Raw genomic sequence first — 14,889 nt, 5'->3', positions numbered from 1 at the left:
CTCCTTAACTGCGACAGCTACAGACAAGTGGCGTCGCTACCATACGGCGGGCACGGCTTTTTCTTGCTGTGGATGGCCTAAAGAGACGCTTCCAGTGGGAGAGCAGTGGAAATACATGGCACGGCGATTGCCAAGATACTTCCATTTCGAAGTGATCTTTGTAGTACAAAGGAAACGTTTTGCCGCTGCTGCCCCAACGGTAACGTGGCCGAGCGGTCTAAGGCGCTGGTTTTAGGCACCAGTCTCTTCGGAGGCGTGGGTTCGAATCCCACCGTTGCCACTTTTTACGTCTCATTTTTGTGCCGTTGCGGTGTGTTCTCGTGGAGTGGGACGCAGCTCTTGTGACGCGCGTGTTGTGTAGGTAGCGTGGCCGAGCGGTCTAAGGCGCTGGTTTCAGGCACCATTCTCTTCGGAGGCGTGGGTTCGAATCCCACAGCTGCCAAACGTGTAATGTTTCCTGTGTCGAAGGCAGATGCACTCATTGCCCGCAAAGGAAACAGCACAACAAGGCGTGAGCGTCTGCTTGGTGAATTGTCGTAGAACAGTGCGTGGTGCAACGACAGGATTTTCAGGCACCTTTTGCTCTCATCATTGCTGGCGTTCGTCTCCACGAAATGCGTCCGGAGCACGCCGTTCTATAACGCGAGAGAGTGGATTTTTTACAGTTGTCGTCAGTCAACCGTGGGTGGCTGCTGCGTTCGCTGGAAAGAGCACTGCCGTCGTTATCCGGTGTGGTCTAGTGGCTAGGATACCTGGCTCTCACCCAGGAGGCCCGGGTTCGATTCCCGGTACCGGAATTGCGCGTTTTTATTGCTCCTCTTATGCGACTTGTCTCGACTTTGCTCGACTGACGCTACGCTGACGCGTGCAGAAAGCTACGTTAAGTATGACTCGCGGCAACACCTGACGGCGAGAGAGATGCGGCGTCTATCCACTTGTTATCGAGCCACATACCGGTACCTGTAGTCAAGAGGCTTGGAGGACTGCAAGACATTGCCACGGAGGTGAATGCAGCTAACCACTGTAGTTAGTGTCCTGACAGCGCAGGCACGTTCATTTGCTCGTATACATGTGATGGAGACCGTGTCTGACACTGCTGTGGCGTACACCTTGGCCTAGGCTTTGCTGGGTATCGCCACTTGCATTCGAGCCAGCTGCCTTCGCGTGCGCCTCCGTGGCCATGGCCGTGATCGTCTAGTGGTTAGGACATTGCGTTGTGGCCGCAATAACCCAGGTTCGAATCCTGGTCACGGCAATTTTGAAAGTTTTGCCTTGCTGCCGTTGCAATGACGAGTACTCGAAATGACAGTACTCTGTTGATTTTTTCACTCGTGTTCCGCAGGCCGCAGTTTGCACTACCACTTCATCCCCAACACGTAATGTCGCCTCCCAGAGCGCAGACGTCCGCTGCTCTCTGTAGTCGAAAAGGGCAGTTGTTTGAAGTGCGATGGATGAGCAGCCAGTCCCAGCAGAACAGGAAGCTGTGGCGTGCACTGTTTGTACAAATGCTAGGAACACTGGCGCACCAAGCAGCGCATGTAGCGTGGCCGAGCGCTTTAAGGCGCTGGTTTAAGGCACCAGTATCTCTGTAGGCGCGGTTTCGAATCCCGTAGCTGCCGGCGGTTTTGCTGTGATCGCGTTAACCTGGCGCTTTTTCTTCAAGTGTAACCTCCTTGAGCTCACATATGTTTGATACATGGAGCATTCTAGCTCCGCCTGACAGTTACAGCTACGATACTTTAGTGGTTACGGAAGGCCCAGGTTCGAAACCTGGTCACGGTACGAAAACGTCTCTTGACGCTGTCTCCTTAACTGCGACAGCTACAGACAAGTGGCGTCGCTACCATACGGCGGGCACGGCTTTTTCTTGCTGTGGATGGCCTAAAGAGACGCTTCCAGTGGGAGAGCAGTGGAAATACATGGCACGGCGATTGCCAAGATACTTCCATTTCGAAGTGATCTTTGTAGTACAAAGGAAACGTTTTGCCGCTGCTGCCCCAACGGTAACGTGGCCGAGCGGTCTAAGGCGCTGGTTTTAGGCACCAGTCTCTTCGGAGGCGTGGGTTCGAATCCCACCGTTGCCACTTTTTACGTCTCATTTTTGTGCCGTTGCGGTGTGTTCTCGTGGAGTGGGACGCAGCTCTTGTGACGCGCGTGTTGTGTAGGTAGCGTGGCCGAGCGGTCTAAGGCGCTGGTTTCAGGCACCATTCTCTTCGGAGGCGTGGGTTCGAATCCCACAGCTGCCAAACGTGTAATGTTTCCTGTGTCGAAGGCAGATGCACTCATTGCCCGCAAAGGAAACAGCACAACAAGGCGTGAGCGTCTGCTTGGTGAATTGTCGTAGAACAGTGCGTGGTGCAACGACAGGATTTTCAGGCACCTTTTGCTCTCATCATTGCTGGCGTTCGTCTCCACGAAATGCGTCCGGAGCACGCCGTTCTATAACGCGAGAGAGTGGATTTTTTACAGTTGTCGTCAGTCAACCGTGGGTGGCTGCTGCGTTCGCTGGAAAGAGCACTGCCGTCGTTATCCGGTGTGGTCTAGTGGCTAGGATACCTGGCTCTCACCCAGGAGGCCCGGGTTCGATTCCCGGTACCGGAATTGCGCGTTTTTATTGCTCCTCTTATGCGACTTGTCTCGACTTTGCTCGACTGACGCTACGCTGACGCGTGCAGAAAGCTACGTTAAGTATGACTCGCGGCAACACCTGACGGCGAGAGAGATGCGGCGTCTATCCACTTGTTATCGAGCCACATACCGGTACCTGTAGTCAAGAGGCTTGGAGGACTGCAAGACATTGCCACGGAGGTGAATGCAGCTAACCACTGTAGTTAGTGTCCTGACAGCGCAGGCACGTTCATTTGCTCGTATACATGTGATGGAGACCGTGTCTGACACTGCTGTGGCGTACACCTTGGCCTAGGCTTTGCTGGGTATCGCCACTTGCATTCGAGCCAGCTGCCTTCGCGTGCGCCTCCGTGGCCATGGCCGTGATCGTCTAGTGGTTAGGACATTGCGTTGTGGCCGCAATAACCCAGGTTCGAATCCTGGTCACGGCAATTTTGAAAGTTTTGCCTTGCTGCCGTTGCAATGACGAGTACTCGAAATGACAGTACTCTGTTGATTTTTTCACTCGTGTTCCGCAGGCCGCAGTTTGCACTACCACTTCATCCCCAACACGTAATGTCGCCTCCCAGAGCGCAGACGTCCGCTGCTCTCTGTAGTCGAAAAGGGCAGTTGTTTGAAGTGCGATGGATGAGCAGCCAGTCCCAGCAGAACAGGAAGCTGTGGCGTGCACTGTTTGTACAAATGCTAGGAACACTGGCGCACCAAGCAGCGCATGTAGCGTGGCCGAGCGCTTTAAGGCGCTGGTTTAAGGCACCAGTATCTCTGTAGGCGCGGTTTCGAATCCCGTAGCTGCCGGCGGTTTTGCTGTGATCGCGTTAACCTGGCGCTTTTTCTTCAAGTGTAACCTCCTTGAGCTCACATATGTTTGATACATGGAGCATTCTAGCTCCGCCTGACAGTTACAGCTACGATACTTTAGTGGTTACGGAAGGCCCAGGTTCGAAACCTGGTCACGGTACGAAAACGTCTCTTGACGCTGTCTCCTTAACTGCGACAGCTACAGACAAGTGGCGTCGCTACCATACGGCGGGCACGGCTTTTTCTTGCTGTGGATGGCCTAAAGAGACGCTTCCAGTGGGAGAGCAGTGGAAATACATGGCACGGCGATTGCCAAGATACTTCCATTTCGAAGTGATCTTTGTAGTACAAAGGAAACGTTTTGCCGCTGCTGCCCCAACGGTAACGTGGCCGAGCGGTCTAAGGCGCTGGTTTTAGGCACCAGTCTCTTCGGAGGCGTGGGTTCGAATCCCACCGTTGCCACTTTTTACGTCTCATTTTTGTGCCGTTGCGGTGTGTTCTCGTGGAGTGGGACGCAGCTCTTGTGACGCGCGTGTTGTGTAGGTAGCGTGGCCGAGCGGTCTAAGGCGCTGGTTTCAGGCACCATTCTCTTCGGAGGCGTGGGTTCGAATCCCACAGCTGCCAAACGTGTAATGTTTCCTGTGTCGAAGGCAGATGCACTCATTGCCCGCAAAGGAAACAGCACAACAAGGCGTGAGCGTCTGCTTGGTGAATTGTCGTAGAACAGTGCGTGGTGCAACGACAGGATTTTCAGGCACCTTTTGCTCTCATCATTGCTGGCGTTCGTCTCCACGAAATGCGTCCGGAGCACGCCGTTCTATAACGCGAGAGAGTGGATTTTTTACAGTTGTCGTCAGTCAACCGTGGGTGGCTGCTGCGTTCGCTGGAAAGAGCACTGCCGTCGTTATCCGGTGTGGTCTAGTGGCTAGGATACCTGGCTCTCACCCAGGAGGCCCGGGTTCGATTCCCGGTACCGGAATTGCGCGTTTTTATTGCTCCTCTTATGCGACTTGTCTCGACTTTGCTCGACTGACGCTACGCTGACGCGTGCAGAAAGCTACGTTAAGTATGACTCGCGGCAACACCTGACGGCGAGAGAGATGCGGCGTCTATCCACTTGTTATCGAGCCACATACCGGTACCTGTAGTCAAGAGGCTTGGAGGACTGCAAGACATTGCCACGGAGGTGAATGCAGCTAACCACTGTAGTTAGTGTCCTGACAGCGCAGGCACGTTCATTTGCTCGTATACATGTGATGGAGACCGTGTCTGACACTGCTGTGGCGTACACCTTGGCCTAGGCTTTGCTGGGTATCGCCACTTGCATTCGAGCCAGCTGCCTTCGCGTGCGCCTCCGTGGCCATGGCCGTGATCGTCTAGTGGTTAGGACATTGCGTTGTGGCCGCAATAACCCAGGTTCGAATCCTGGTCACGGCAATTTTGAAAGTTTTGCCTTGCTGCCGTTGCAATGACGAGTACTCGAAATGACAGTACTCTGTTGATTTTTTCACTCGTGTTCCGCAGGCCGCAGTTTGCACTACCACTTCATCCCCAACACGTAATGTCGCCTCCCAGAGCGCAGACGTCCGCTGCTCTCTGTAGTCGAAAAGGGCAGTTGTTTGAAGTGCGATGGATGAGCAGCCAGTCCCAGCAGAACAGGAAGCTGTGGCGTGCACTGTTTGTACAAATGCTAGGAACACTGGCGCACCAAGCAGCGCATGTAGCGTGGCCGAGCGCTTTAAGGCGCTGGTTTAAGGCACCAGTATCTCTGTAGGCGCGGTTTCGAATCCCGTAGCTGCCGGCGGTTTTGCTGTGATCGCGTTAACCTGGCGCTTTTTCTTCAAGTGTAACCTCCTTGAGCTCACATATGTTTGATACATGGAGCATTCTAGCTCCGCCTGACAGTTACAGCTACGATACTTTAGTGGTTACGGAAGGCCCAGGTTCGAAACCTGGTCACGGTACGAAAACGTCTCTTGACGCTGTCTCCTTAACTGCGACAGCTACAGACAAGTGGCGTCGCTACCATACGGCGGGCACGGCTTTTTCTTGCTGTGGATGGCCTAAAGAGACGCTTCCAGTGGGAGAGCAGTGGAAATACATGGCACGCGCGATTGCCAAGATACTTCCATTTCGAAGTGATCTTTGTAGTACAAAGGAAACGTTTTGCCGCTGCTGCCCCAACGGTAACGTGGCCGAGCGGTCTAAGGCGCTGGTTTTAGGCACCAGTCTCTTCGGAGGCGTGGGTTCGAATCCCACCGTTGCCACTTTTTACGTCTCATTTTTGTGCCGTTGCGGTGTGTTCTCGTGGAGTGGGACGCAGCTCTTGTGACGCGCGTGTTGTGTAGGTAGCGTGGCCGAGCGGTCTAAGGCGCTGGTTTCAGGCACCATTCTCTTCGGAGGCGTGGGTTCGAATCCCACAGCTGCCAAACGTGTAATGTTTCCTGTGTCGAAGGCAGATGCACTCATTGCCCGCAAAGGAAACAGCACAACAAGGCGTGAGCGTCTGCTTGGTGAATTGTCGTAGAACAGTGCGTGGTGCAACGACAGGATTTTCAGGCACCTTTTGCTCTCATCATTGCTGGCGTTCGTCTCCACGAAATGCGTCCGGAGCACGCCGTTCTATAACGCGAGAGAGTGGATTTTTTACAGTTGTCGTCAGTCAACCGTGGGTGGCTGCTGCGTTCGCTGGAAAGAGCACTGCCGTCGTTATCCGGTGTGGTCTAGTGGCTAGGATACCTGGCTCTCACCCAGGAGGCCCGGGTTCGATTCCCGGTACCGGAATTGCGCGTTTTTATTGCTCCTCTTATGCGACTTGTCTCGACTTTGCTCGACTGACGCTACGCTGACGCGTGCAGAAAGCTACGTTAAGTATGACTCGCGGCAACACCTGACGGCGAGAGAGATGCGGCGTCTATCCACTTGTTATCGAGCCACATACCGGTACCTGTAGTCAAGAGGCTTGGAGGACTGCAAGACATTGCCACGGAGGTGAATGCAGCTAACCACTGTAGTTAGTGTCCTGACAGCGCAGGCACGTTCATTTGCTCGTATACATGTGATGGAGACCGTGTCTGACACTGCTGTGGCGTACACCTTGGCCTAGGCTTTGCTGGGTATCGCCACTTGCATTCGAGCCAGCTGCCTTCGCGTGCGCCTCCGTGGCCATGGCCGTGATCGTCTAGTGGTTAGGACATTGCGTTGTGGCCGCAATAACCCAGGTTCGAATCCTGGTCACGGCAATTTTGAAAGTTTTGCCTTGCTGCCGTTGCAATGACGAGTACTCGAAATGACAGTACTCTGTTGATTTTTTCACTCGTGTTCCGCAGGCCGCAGTTTGCACTACCACTTCATCCCCAACACGTAATGTCGCCTCCCAGAGCGCAGACGTCCGCTGCTCTCTGTAGTCGAAAAGGGCAGTTGTTTGAAGTGCGATGGATGAGCAGCCAGTCCCAGCAGAACAGGAAGCTGTGGCGTGCACTGTTTGTACAAATGCTAGGAACACTGGCGCACCAAGCAGCGCATGTAGCGTGGCCGAGCGCTTTAAGGCGCTGGTTTAAGGCACCAGTATCTCTGTAGGCGCGGTTTCGAATCCCGTAGCTGCCGGCGGTTTTGCTGTGATCGCGTTAACCTGGCGCTTTTTCTTCAAGTGTAACCTCCTTGAGCTCACATATGTTTGATACATGGAGCATTCTAGCTCCGCCTGACAGTTACAGCTACGATACTTTAGTGGTTACGGAAGGCCCAGGTTCGAAACCTGGTCACGGTACGAAAACGTCTCTTGACGCTGTCTCCTTAACTGCGACAGCTACAGACAAGTGGCGTCGCTACCATACGGCGGGCACGGCTTTTTCTTGCTGTGGATGGCCTAAAGAGACGCTTCCAGTGGGAGAGCAGTGGAAATACATGGCACGGCGATTGCCAAGATACTTCCATTTCGAAGTGATCTTTGTAGTACAAAGGAAACGTTTTGCCGCTGCTGCCCCAACGGTAACGTGGCCGAGCGGTCTAAGGCGCTGGTTTTAGGCACCAGTCTCTTCGGAGGCGTGGGTTCGAATCCCACCGTTGCCACTTTTTACGTCTCATTTTTGTGCCGTTGCGGTGTGTTCTCGTGGAGTGGGACGCAGCTCTTGTGACGCGCGTGTTGTGTAGGTAGCGTGGCCGAGCGGTCTAAGGCGCTGGTTTCAGGCACCATTCTCTTCGGAGGCGTGGGTTCGAATCCCACAGCTGCCAAACGTGTAATGTTTCCTGTGTCGAAGGCAGATGCACTCATTGCCCGCAAAGGAAACAGCACAACAAGGCGTGAGCGTCTGCTTGGTGAATTGTCGTAGAACAGTGCGTGGTGCAACGACAGGATTTTCAGGCACCTTTTGCTCTCATCATTGCTGGCGTTCGTCTCCACGAAATGCGTCCGGAGCACGCCGTTCTATAACGCGAGAGAGTGGATTTTTTACAGTTGTCGTCAGTCAACCGTGGGTGGCTGCTGCGTTCGCTGGAAAGAGCACTGCCGTCGTTATCCGGTGTGGTCTAGTGGCTAGGATACCTGGCTCTCACCCAGGAGGCCCGGGTTCGATTCCCGGTACCGGAATTGCGCGTTTTTATTGCTCCTCTTATGCGACTTGTCTCGACTTTGCTCGACTGACGCTACGCTGACGCGTGCAGAAAGCTACGTTAAGTATGACTCGCGGCAACACCTGACGGCGAGAGAGATGCGGCGTCTATCCACTTGTTATCGAGCCACATACCGGTACCTGTAGTCAAGAGGCTTGGAGGACTGCAAGACATTGCCACGGAGGTGAATGCAGCTAACCACTGTAGTTAGTGTCCTGACAGCGCAGGCACGTTCATTTGCTCGTATACATGTGATGGAGACCGTGTCTGACACTGCTGTGGCGTACACCTTGGCCTAGGCTTTGCTGGGTATCGCCACTTGCATTCGAGCCAGCTGCCTTCGCGTGCGCCTCCGTGGCCATGGCCGTGATCGTCTAGTGGTTAGGACATTGCGTTGTGGCCGCAATAACCCAGGTTCGAATCCTGGTCACGGCAATTTTGAAAGTTTTGCCTTGCTGCCGTTGCAATGACGAGTACTCGAAATGACAGTACTCTGTTGATTTTTTCACTCGTGTTCCGCAGGCCGCAGTTTGCACTACCACTTCATCCCCAACACGTAATGTCGCCTCCCAGAGCGCAGACGTCCGCTGCTCTCTGTAGTCGAAAAGGGCAGTTGTTTGAAGTGCGATGGATGAGCAGCCAGTCCCAGCAGAACAGGAAGCTGTGGCGTGCACTGTTTGTACAAATGCTAGGAACACTGGCGCACCAAGCAGCGCATGTAGCGTGGCCGAGCGCTTTAAGGCGCTGGTTTAAGGCACCAGTATCTCTGTAGGCGCGGTTTCGAATCCCGTAGCTGCCGGCGGTTTTGCTGTGATCGCGTTAACCTGGCGCTTTTTCTTCAAGTGTAACCTCCTTGAGCTCACATATGTTTGATACATGGAGCATTCTAGCTCCGCCTGACAGTTACAGCTACGATACTTTAGTGGTTACGGAAGGCCCAGGTTCGAAACCTGGTCACGGTACGAAAACGTCTCTTGACGCTGTCTCCTTAACTGCGACAGCTACAGACAAGTGGCGTCGCTACCATACGGCGGGCACGGCTTTTTCTTGCTGTGGATGGCCTAAAGAGACGCTTCCAGTGGGAGAGCAGTGGAAATACATGGCACGGCGATTGCCAAGATACTTCCATTTCGAAGTGATCTTTGTAGTACAAAGGAAACGTTTTGCCGCTGCTGCCCCAACGGTAACGTGGCCGAGCGGTCTAAGGCGCTGGTTTTAGGCACCAGTCTCTTCGGAGGCGTGGGTTCGAATCCCACCGTTGCCACTTTTTACGTCTCATTTTTGTGCCGTTGCGGTGTGTTCTCGTGGAGTGGGACGCAGCTCTTGTGACGCGCGTGTTGTGTAGGTAGCGTGGCCGAGCGGTCTAAGGCGCTGGTTTCAGGCACCATTCTCTTCGGAGGCGTGGGTTCGAATCCCACAGCTGCCAAACGTGTAATGTTTCCTGTGTCGAAGGCAGATGCACTCATTGCCCGCAAAGGAAACAGCACAACAAGGCGTGAGCGTCTGCTTGGTGAATTGTCGTAGAACAGTGCGTGGTGCAACGACAGGATTTTCAGGCACCTTTTGCTCTCATCATTGCTGGCGTTCGTCTCCACGAAATGCGTCCGGAGCACGCCGTTCTATAACGCGAGAGAGTGGATTTTTTACAGTTGTCGTCAGTCAACCGTGGGTGGCTGCTGCGTTCGCTGGAAAGAGCACTGCCGTCGTTATCCGGTGTGGTCTAGTGGCTAGGATACCTGGCTCTCACCCAGGAGGCCCGGGTTCGATTCCCGGTACCGGAATTGCGCGTTTTTATTGCTCCTCTTATGCGACTTGTCTCGACTTTGCTCGACTGACGCTACGCTGACGCGTGCAGAAAGCTACGTTAAGTATGACTCGCGGCAACACCTGACGGCGAGAGAGATGCGGCGTCTATCCACTTGTTATCGAGCCACATACCGGTACCTGTAGTCAAGAGGCTTGGAGGACTGCAAGACATTGCCACGGAGGTGAATGCAGCTAACCACTGTAGTTAGTGTCCTGACAGCGCAGGCACGTTCATTTGCTCGTATACATGTGATGGAGACCGTGTCTGACACTGCTGTGGCGTACACCTTGGCCTAGGCTTTGCTGGGTATCGCCACTTGCATTCGAGCCAGCTGCCTTCGCGTGCGCCTCCGTGGCCATGGCCGTGATCGTCTAGTGGTTAGGACATTGCGTTGTGGCCGCAATAACCCAGGTTCGAATCCTGGTCACGGCAATTTTGAAAGTTTTGCCTTGCTGCCGTTGCAATGACGAGTACTCGAAATGACAGTACTCTGTTGATTTTTTCACTCGTGTTCCGCAGGCCGCAGTTTGCACTACCACTTCATCCCCAACACGTAATGTCGCCTCCCAGAGCGCAGACGTCCGCTGCTCTCTGTAGTCGAAAAGGGCAGTTGTTTGAAGTGCGATGGATGAGCAGCCAGTCCCAGCAGAACAGGAAGCTGTGGCGTGCACTGTTTGTACAAATGCTAGGAACACTGGCGCACCAAGCAGCGCATGTAGCGTGGCCGAGCGCTTTAAGGCGCTGGTTTAAGGCACCAGTATCTCTGTAGGCGCGGTTTCGAATCCCGTAGCTGCCGGCGGTTTTGCTGTGATCGCGTTAACCTGGCGCTTTTTCTTCAAGTGTAACCTCCTTGAGCTCACATATGTTTGATACATGGAGCATTCTAGCTCCGCCTGACAGTTACAGCTACGATACTTTAGTGGTTACGGAAGGCCCAGGTTCGAAACCTGGTCACGGTACGAAAACGTCTCTTGACGCTGTCTCCTTAACTGCGACAGCTACAGACAAGTGGCGTCGCTACCATACGGCGGGCACGGCTTTTTCTTGCTGTGGATGGCCTAAAGAGACGCTTCCAGTGGGAGAGCAGTGGAAATACATGGCACGGCGATTGCCAAGATACTTCCATTTCGAAGTGATCTTTGTAGTACAAAGGAAACGTTTTGCCGCTGCTGCCCCAACGGTAACGTGGCCGAGCGGTCTAAGGCGCTGGTTTTAGGCACCAGTCTCTTCGGAGGCGTGGGTTCGAATCCCACCGTTGCCACTTTTTACGTCTCATTTTTGTGCCGTTGCGGTGTGTTCTCGTGGAGTGGGACGCAGCTCTTGTGACGCGCGTGTTGTGTAGGTAGCGTGGCCGAGCGGTCTAAGGCGCTGGTTTCAGGCACCATTCTCTTCGGAGGCGTGGGTTCGAATCCCACAGCTGCCAAACGTGTAATGTTTCCTGTGTCGAAGGCAGATGCACTCATTGCCCGCAAAGGAAACAGCACAACAAGGCGTGAGCGTCTGCTTGGTGAATTGTCGTAGAACAGTGCGTGGTGCAACGACAGGATTTTCAGGCACCTTTTGCTCTCATCATTGCTGGCGTTCGTCTCCACGAAATGCGTCCGGAGCACGCCGTTCTATAACGCGAGAGAGTGGATTTTTTACAGTTGTCGTCAGTCAACCGTGGGTGGCTGCTGCGTTCGCTGGAAAGAGCACTGCCGTCGTTATCCGGTGTGGTCTAGTGGCTAGGATACCTGGCTCTCACCCAGGAGGCCCGGGTTCGATTCCCGGTACCGGAATTGCGCGTTTTTATTGCTCCTCTTATGCGACTTGTCTCGACTTTGCTCGACTGACGCTACGCTGACGCGTGCAGAAAGCTACGTTAAGTATGACTCGCGGCAACACCTGACGGCGAGAGAGATGCGGCGTCTATCCACTTGTTATCGAGCCACATACCGGTACCTGTAGTCAAGAGGCTTGGAGGACTGCAAGACATTGCCACGGAGGTGAATGCAGCTAACCACTGTAGTTAGTGTCCTGACAGCGCAGGCACGTTCATTTGCTCGTATACATGTGATGGAGACCGTGTCTGACACTGCTGTGGCGTACACCTTGGCCTAGGCTTTGCTGGGTATCGCCACTTGCATTCGAGCCAGCTGCCTTCGCGTGCGCCTCCGTGGCCATGGCCGTGATCGTCTAGTGGTTAGGACATTGCGTTGTGGCCGCAATAACCCAGGTTCGAATCCTGGTCACGGCAATTTTGAAAGTTTTGCCTTGCTGCCGTTGCAATGACGAGTACTCGAAATGACAGTACTCTGTTGATTTTTTCACTCGTGTTCCGCAGGCCGCAGTTTGCACTACCACTTCATCCCCAACACGTAATGTCGCCTCCCAGAGCGCAGACGTCCGCTGCTCTCTGTAGTCGAAAAGGGCAGTTGTTTGAAGTGCGATGGATGAGCAGCCAGTCCCAGCAGAACAGGAAGCTGTGGCGTGCACTGTTTGTACAAATGCTAGGAACACTGGCGCACCAAGCAGCGCATGTAGCGTGGCCGAGCGCTTTAAGGCGCTGGTTTAAGGCACCAGTATCTCTGTAGGCGCGGTTTCGAATCCCGTAGCTGCCGGCGGTTTTGCTGTGATCGCGTTAACCTGGCGCTTTTTCTTCAAGTGTAACCTCCTTGAGCTCACATATGTTTGATACATGGAGCATTCTAGCTCCGCCTGACAGTTACAGCTACGATACTTTAGTGGTTACGGAAGGCCCAGGTTCGAAACCTGGTCACGGTACGAAAACGTCTCTTGACGCTGTCTCCTTAACTGCGACAGCTACAGACAAGTGGCGTCGCTACCATACGGCGGGCACGGCTTTTTCTTGCTGTGGATGGCCTAAAGAGACGCTTCCAGTGGGAGAGCAGTGGAAATACATGGCACGGCGATTGCCAAGATACTTCCATTTCGAAGTGATCTTTGTAGTACAAAGGAAACGTTTTGCCGCTGCTGCCCCAACGGTAACGTGGCCGAGCGGTCTAAGGCGCTGGTTTTAGGCACCAGTCTCTTCGGAGGCGTGGGTTCGAATCCCACCGTTGCCACTTTTTACGTCTCATTTTTGTGCCGTTGCGGTGTGTTCTCGTGGAGTGGGACGCAGCTCTTGTGACGCGCGTGTTGTGTAGGTAGCGTGGCCGAGCGGTCTAAGGCGCTGGTTTCAGGCACCATTCTCTTCGGAGGCGTGGGTTCGAATCCCACAGCTGCCAAACGTGTAATGTTTCCTGTGTCGAAGGCAGATGCACTCATTGCCCGCAAAGGAAACAGCACAACAAGGCGTGAGCGTCTGCTTGGTGAATTGTCGTAGAACAGTGCGTGGTGCAACGACAGGATTTTCAGGCACCTTTTGCTCTCATCATTGCTGGCGTTCGTCTCCACGAAATGCGTCCGGAGCACGCCGTTCTATAACGCGAGAGAGTGGATTTTTTACAGTTGTCGTCAGTCAACCGTGGGTGGCTGCTGCGTTCGCTGGAAAGAGCACTGCCGTCGTTATCCGGTGTGGTCTAGTGGCTAGGATACCTGGCTCTCACCCAGGAGGCCCGGGTTCGATTCCCGGTACCGGAATTGCGCGTTTTTATTGCTCCTCTTATGCGACTTGTCTCGACTTTGCTCGACTGACGCTACGCTGACGCGTGCAGAAAGCTACGTTAAGTATGACTCGCGGCAACACCTGACGGCGAGAGAGATGCGGCGTCTATCCACTTGTTATCGAGCCACATACCGGTACCTGTAGTCAAGAGGCTTGGAGGACTGCAAGACATTGCCACGGAGGTGAATGCAGCTAACCACTGTAGTTAGTGTCCTGACAGCGCAGGCACGTTCATTTGCTCGTATACATGTGATGGAGACCGTGTCTGACACTGCTGTGGCGTACACCTTGGCCTAGGCTTTGCTGGGTATCGCCACTTGCATTCGAGCCAGCTGCCTTCGCGTGCGCCTCCGTGGCCATGGCCGTGATCGTCTAGTGGTTAGGACATTGCGTTGTGGCCGCAATAACCCAGGTTCGAATCCTGGTCACGGCAATTTTGAAAGTTTTGCCTTGCTGCCGTTGCAATGACGAGTACTCGAAATGACAGTACTCTGTTGATTTTTTCACTCGTGTTCCGCAGGCCGCAGTTTGCACTACCACTTCATCCCCAACACGTAATGTCGCCTCCCAGAGCGCAGACGTCCGCTGCTCTCTGTAGTCGAAAAGGGCAGTTGTTTGAAGTGCGATGGATGAGCAGCCAGTCCCAGCAGAACAGGAAGCTGTGGCGTGCACTGTTTGTACAAATGCTAGGAACACTGGCGCACCAAGCAGCGCATGTAGCGTGGCCGAGCGCTTTAAGGCGCTGGTTTAAGGCACCAGTATCTCTGTAGGCGCGGTTTCGAATCCCGTAGCTGCCGGCGGTTTTGCTGTGATCGCGTTAACCTGGCGCTTTTTCTTCAAGTGTAACCTCCTTGAGCTCACATATGTTTGATACATGGAGCATTCTAGCTCCGCCTGACAGTTACAGCTACGATACTTTAGTGGTTACGGAAGGCCCAGGTTCGAAACCTGGTCACGGTACGAAAACGTCTCTTGACGCTGTCTCCTTAACTGCGACAGCTACAGACAAGTGGCGTCGCTACCATACGGCGGGCACGGCTTTTTCTTGCTGTGGATGGCCTAAAGAGACGCTTCCAGTGGGAGAGCAGTGGAAATACATGGCACGGCGATTGCCAAGATACTTCCATTTCGAAGTGATCTTTGTAGTACAAAGGAAACGTTTTGCCGCTGCTGCCCCAACGGTAACGTGGCCGAGCGGTCTAAGGCGCTGGTTTTAGGCACCAGTCTCTTCGGAGGCGTGGGTTCGAATCCCACCGTTGCCACTTTTTACGTCTCATTTTTGTGCCGTTGCGGTGTGTTCTCGTGGAGTGGGACGCAGCTCTTGTGACGCGCGTGTTGTGTAGGTAGCGTGGCCGAGCGGTCTAAGGCGCTGGTTTCAGGCACCATTCTCTTCGGAGGCGTGGGTTCGAATCCCACAGCTGCCAAACGTGTAATGTTT

General features: G+C 54.0%; 34 non-coding genes across 34 annotated transcripts; all 34 read left to right on the top strand.

Annotated features, from left to right (window-relative positions):
- Window positions 1–198: 198 nt before the first annotated feature.
- Trnal-uag lies at window positions 199–280 on the top strand. The gene has a single exon. It is a non-coding gene; the product is annotated as a tRNA-Leu (tRNA).
- An 80-nt stretch (window positions 281–360) lies between these two features.
- Window positions 361–442, top strand: Trnal-cag. The gene has a single exon. It is a non-coding gene; the product is annotated as a tRNA-Leu (tRNA).
- A 283-nt stretch (window positions 443–725) lies between these two features.
- On the top strand, window positions 726–797 carry Trnae-cuc. The gene has a single exon. It is a non-coding gene; the product is annotated as a tRNA-Glu (tRNA).
- Window positions 798–1,183: 386 nt separating this feature from the next.
- Window positions 1,184–1,255, top strand: Trnah-gug. The gene has a single exon. It is a non-coding gene; the product is annotated as a tRNA-His (tRNA).
- Window positions 1,256–2,002: 747 nt separating this feature from the next.
- Trnal-uag lies at window positions 2,003–2,084 on the top strand. Its single transcript has one exon. It is a non-coding gene; the product is annotated as a tRNA-Leu (tRNA).
- An 80-nt stretch (window positions 2,085–2,164) lies between these two features.
- Window positions 2,165–2,246, top strand: Trnal-cag. Its single transcript has one exon. It is a non-coding gene; the product is annotated as a tRNA-Leu (tRNA).
- Window positions 2,247–2,529: 283 nt separating this feature from the next.
- Trnae-cuc lies at window positions 2,530–2,601 on the top strand. Its single transcript has one exon. It is a non-coding gene; the product is annotated as a tRNA-Glu (tRNA).
- Window positions 2,602–2,987: 386 nt separating this feature from the next.
- Trnah-gug lies at window positions 2,988–3,059 on the top strand. The gene has a single exon. It is a non-coding gene; the product is annotated as a tRNA-His (tRNA).
- A 747-nt stretch (window positions 3,060–3,806) lies between these two features.
- Trnal-uag lies at window positions 3,807–3,888 on the top strand. The gene has a single exon. It is a non-coding gene; the product is annotated as a tRNA-Leu (tRNA).
- An 80-nt stretch (window positions 3,889–3,968) lies between these two features.
- On the top strand, window positions 3,969–4,050 carry Trnal-cag. Its single transcript has one exon. It is a non-coding gene; the product is annotated as a tRNA-Leu (tRNA).
- A 283-nt stretch (window positions 4,051–4,333) lies between these two features.
- Window positions 4,334–4,405, top strand: Trnae-cuc. The gene has a single exon. It is a non-coding gene; the product is annotated as a tRNA-Glu (tRNA).
- A 386-nt stretch (window positions 4,406–4,791) lies between these two features.
- Trnah-gug lies at window positions 4,792–4,863 on the top strand. Its single transcript has one exon. It is a non-coding gene; the product is annotated as a tRNA-His (tRNA).
- Window positions 4,864–5,611: 748 nt separating this feature from the next.
- On the top strand, window positions 5,612–5,693 carry Trnal-uag. The gene has a single exon. It is a non-coding gene; the product is annotated as a tRNA-Leu (tRNA).
- Window positions 5,694–5,773: 80 nt separating this feature from the next.
- Trnal-cag lies at window positions 5,774–5,855 on the top strand. The gene has a single exon. It is a non-coding gene; the product is annotated as a tRNA-Leu (tRNA).
- A 283-nt stretch (window positions 5,856–6,138) lies between these two features.
- On the top strand, window positions 6,139–6,210 carry Trnae-cuc. The gene has a single exon. It is a non-coding gene; the product is annotated as a tRNA-Glu (tRNA).
- A 386-nt stretch (window positions 6,211–6,596) lies between these two features.
- Window positions 6,597–6,668, top strand: Trnah-gug. The gene has a single exon. It is a non-coding gene; the product is annotated as a tRNA-His (tRNA).
- A 747-nt stretch (window positions 6,669–7,415) lies between these two features.
- Trnal-uag lies at window positions 7,416–7,497 on the top strand. Its single transcript has one exon. It is a non-coding gene; the product is annotated as a tRNA-Leu (tRNA).
- Window positions 7,498–7,577: 80 nt separating this feature from the next.
- Window positions 7,578–7,659, top strand: Trnal-cag. The gene has a single exon. It is a non-coding gene; the product is annotated as a tRNA-Leu (tRNA).
- Window positions 7,660–7,942: 283 nt separating this feature from the next.
- On the top strand, window positions 7,943–8,014 carry Trnae-cuc. The gene has a single exon. It is a non-coding gene; the product is annotated as a tRNA-Glu (tRNA).
- Window positions 8,015–8,400: 386 nt separating this feature from the next.
- Window positions 8,401–8,472, top strand: Trnah-gug. The gene has a single exon. It is a non-coding gene; the product is annotated as a tRNA-His (tRNA).
- Window positions 8,473–9,219: 747 nt separating this feature from the next.
- Window positions 9,220–9,301, top strand: Trnal-uag. The gene has a single exon. It is a non-coding gene; the product is annotated as a tRNA-Leu (tRNA).
- Window positions 9,302–9,381: 80 nt separating this feature from the next.
- Window positions 9,382–9,463, top strand: Trnal-cag. The gene has a single exon. It is a non-coding gene; the product is annotated as a tRNA-Leu (tRNA).
- Window positions 9,464–9,746: 283 nt separating this feature from the next.
- On the top strand, window positions 9,747–9,818 carry Trnae-cuc. The gene has a single exon. It is a non-coding gene; the product is annotated as a tRNA-Glu (tRNA).
- Window positions 9,819–10,204: 386 nt separating this feature from the next.
- Window positions 10,205–10,276, top strand: Trnah-gug. The gene has a single exon. It is a non-coding gene; the product is annotated as a tRNA-His (tRNA).
- A 747-nt stretch (window positions 10,277–11,023) lies between these two features.
- On the top strand, window positions 11,024–11,105 carry Trnal-uag. The gene has a single exon. It is a non-coding gene; the product is annotated as a tRNA-Leu (tRNA).
- An 80-nt stretch (window positions 11,106–11,185) lies between these two features.
- On the top strand, window positions 11,186–11,267 carry Trnal-cag. Its single transcript has one exon. It is a non-coding gene; the product is annotated as a tRNA-Leu (tRNA).
- A 283-nt stretch (window positions 11,268–11,550) lies between these two features.
- Trnae-cuc lies at window positions 11,551–11,622 on the top strand. The gene has a single exon. It is a non-coding gene; the product is annotated as a tRNA-Glu (tRNA).
- A 386-nt stretch (window positions 11,623–12,008) lies between these two features.
- Window positions 12,009–12,080, top strand: Trnah-gug. Its single transcript has one exon. It is a non-coding gene; the product is annotated as a tRNA-His (tRNA).
- A 747-nt stretch (window positions 12,081–12,827) lies between these two features.
- On the top strand, window positions 12,828–12,909 carry Trnal-uag. The gene has a single exon. It is a non-coding gene; the product is annotated as a tRNA-Leu (tRNA).
- An 80-nt stretch (window positions 12,910–12,989) lies between these two features.
- Trnal-cag lies at window positions 12,990–13,071 on the top strand. The gene has a single exon. It is a non-coding gene; the product is annotated as a tRNA-Leu (tRNA).
- Window positions 13,072–13,354: 283 nt separating this feature from the next.
- Window positions 13,355–13,426, top strand: Trnae-cuc. Its single transcript has one exon. It is a non-coding gene; the product is annotated as a tRNA-Glu (tRNA).
- Window positions 13,427–13,812: 386 nt separating this feature from the next.
- Trnah-gug lies at window positions 13,813–13,884 on the top strand. The gene has a single exon. It is a non-coding gene; the product is annotated as a tRNA-His (tRNA).
- Window positions 13,885–14,631: 747 nt separating this feature from the next.
- On the top strand, window positions 14,632–14,713 carry Trnal-uag. Its single transcript has one exon. It is a non-coding gene; the product is annotated as a tRNA-Leu (tRNA).
- Window positions 14,714–14,793: 80 nt separating this feature from the next.
- Window positions 14,794–14,875, top strand: Trnal-cag. Its single transcript has one exon. It is a non-coding gene; the product is annotated as a tRNA-Leu (tRNA).
- Window positions 14,876–14,889: the final 14 nt, after the last annotated feature.

This window comes from Schistocerca americana, unplaced genomic scaffold, assembly GCF_021461395.2.
Source record: "Schistocerca americana isolate TAMUIC-IGC-003095 unplaced genomic scaffold, iqSchAmer2.1 HiC_scaffold_908, whole genome shotgun sequence".
Taxonomy (NCBI): domain Eukaryota; kingdom Metazoa; phylum Arthropoda; class Insecta; order Orthoptera; family Acrididae; genus Schistocerca; species Schistocerca americana.
This window is presented reverse-complemented; position numbering and strand designations above follow the sequence as displayed.